Source organism: Camelina sativa, chromosome 7 (genome assembly GCF_000633955.1).
Source record: "Camelina sativa cultivar DH55 chromosome 7, Cs, whole genome shotgun sequence".
NCBI lineage: Eukaryota > Viridiplantae > Streptophyta > Magnoliopsida > Brassicales > Brassicaceae > Camelina > Camelina sativa.
The window spans coordinates 2,720,577-2,723,299 of NC_025691.1; the positions used below are offsets into that span (position 1 = coordinate 2,720,577).

General features: G+C 37.5%; 1 pseudogene; it reads right to left on the bottom strand.

Annotated features, from left to right (window-relative positions):
- The window catches only part of LOC104704218, a 7,098-nt pseudogene that overhangs the window by 2,941 nt on the left and 1,434 nt on the right, over nucleotides 1-2,723 (bottom strand).

Genomic DNA, 2,723 nt, shown 5'->3' on the forward strand with positions numbered 1-2,723 from the left:
TGTTTCTTGCATTTAATTACTTGTCTTTTCTGCTTTATAGTTTCTGCACTTTAGTTTTGCATTTAATCTTGTGTTCTGCATCACTCGACCATGCACTCGACCTTGGTTCATACCATGCTCGATCGAGTGCTAGGTAGAGCTCCAGTTTAATTTCTTGTTTATGCATTGTTCTGTTCTTTTCTAGTTTGCTCTTGTTTATTTCCTGTTTAATTTAGTTTTCATCATGTTTATCTACTGCTTTTTGTTACTCTTGCTTCTTTATATTCTGCACTGCTTTCATTTATTTATCTTGCATTTAGTTTCTGTTTAAGTACTTTACATTTTGCATTTTACATTTCTGTTTCATTAGGTTGATAGAATACCACCCCATTTCTGAATTGGCTTAACTTGTACTATCTTGATTGCATCTTTTGTGATTAGCATAATCCCATTTGGATTGACACCTTAAGTACTACAATGCATAAGGGTAATTGAACCTGCTAGGATTAGGAGAGACACAAAAATCCTAGTATCAGCAGACTCATATGTGCTCTGTTGATTAGCATTCTTCCGGTTGTCTTCTTTGTCGCAAATGGTCTTACCTTACTCAACATCTTCTCATAGGTTAGCATCTTGTGTTTTTTTATCATAGTAGCTTTCTTTTTTCCTCACCATGCATCGTACTATACTCAAAACTGCTAACCATATCTCATGATTGTGTAAGCCCTTTGCTATCTGAGACACAAATTCCCGATTGATTTCTGGGCATTCAAGAATCCAAGACACTATCTTATCACTCTTAGGCATCACATCCTCATAAATTCCAGTGGATATATAATGCTCTACTGTCCCTATCTTATCCAATCTAAGCTCTTCTTGAGACAACAACCTCTTGTCCAGAAGCAGATTATAAGTAGTTACTCCCTCAAGATCGATTCTTTCCTTGACCTGGGAATTTTCCCAAAGCATATTCACTACTTTTAAAACCAAACTTGCGCGAACATCAGTTGTGAGCTGTTTGAAATATTTGAGGACGTGTTCAAGGTGCTTAAGATCTAAGAAACAGATGCACTGCGGGTTCTTAAAGAAGCTACATTTATCAAGATACCACCTAGGAACTTCAGGTAGTTCCAGATTCTTTTCTGTGTAATTCATCAACCACTCCCAAAGGGTACATGAAAGAGTACAATTTTCCTTGGGGCAAGAATATTTAAGAACCTCAGCAAACTGTTTGAGTATGTTTTCTCGCTCTGCATCCTCTGCCACATGCCAATCACTACACCATCCATTAACATAAACAAACTCTTCCTTGCTCTTAATTTTTATCCTTGATCAGATTTGCTGCCTTAGCCCCATCAACGGGCTTCCAATCCCCAGAGGATATCATGTCAGCCAAACCCCCATCCACATGCTTAGGATGAGCACTGGATTCAGGTTCAAATCTGTGCACATGGTTATCTAAGATGTGCATCTTGCAATCTGTAAAACAGTAGTTTACCTGAGAACAAACGTGGCACTTCCAGCATCTCCAATGATGATTATTGGCCATGGGTACACATTTCTGAAACTGTTCTTTAAGTTCCGTCCCATGCTTATACTGTATATAGCCTAAAAGCTTTTCAAAGTCTACCACCAAAAACTCCCTTTTGGTCTTGTCATCCAACTTAGCCCAAATGTTCTTCAATCTATTAAAAGAATAACGATCTTCCTTCCCCGGTTCTTTCTGAATAGCCTTAGTACATGTATCAGGAACAGTTACAGTCTTCTCTATTGCAAGATCTATCATGTTCTGAAGTTTTTTCATCATGTCGCCATAATAGCCTACACCCGTAGACTGTCCTTGAGGTTCATAAGTAGACATTGAAAACGCATTGAGAGAAGCAAACAAGTATACGTGTTTGATGTCGTTGGTGATCTCTGTTTCTTCTGCTAGCTGAAAGAAGATTTCATCTTGCAGCTCGTGGTGAATATTGCAGCATTCCTTCTTCACATGATCTGAAATCGTTTTATCAGTTAACTCCAAGGCCTTAATACGGTTACCTTCGTCCCATAAGCTCTTGGCAAGACTGTATGCATCGTCAATCGTCTTTTTTGTTTCTTTGTCTTGTTCACTTTTCACTGAATTGTTCGTCGTCCGAACGCAGGAACGCAACATATTCTCGAGAAAATTGTGGAAGATGAGAAGATTTTATGATATTGATTTGATTGGCGTCTAAGCTTCGGCTGCAGGTTTATATAGAAAGAGTGTTTTCAAACACAAAACCCTCAATAATTGAACCGTTTAATCAAAAGCCTAACATTGAACCGGGATAAATTGTAAATTAAACCAAAACCAATTTTCATAAAAGATAGAATCAAGAATCCCTGTTACAGTCTCTTTGACGTCCACAAAAAAAAAGAGAGAAGAAGCAGAATAAAATAAGAAGAGCAAAGGAAGAAGACGATGTTATGGTAATAAGAAGGCTAATGGGCTGCGAATTCATAAGAACCAAACAAGGTTGTGTGTAAGTCTAGATTTAAAACGAAAGTAGAATAGTTGTTGTGTAAGAGTGAGTTAAGGAGTTGGGAGTTCCAATATAGTAGAGTGGCTGAGTAAGTCCTATGATAATGATGTTCTAAAGTATGGGTGCATGTGTGAGGTTGTGCAAGTATAAATTGTAGTATAAAAGTATGTGCGTGTTGTGTCTTGTAAGAACCATCCAAGTTATTAACAATGTAGAAGACTAAAGTAAAAAAAAAAAAAA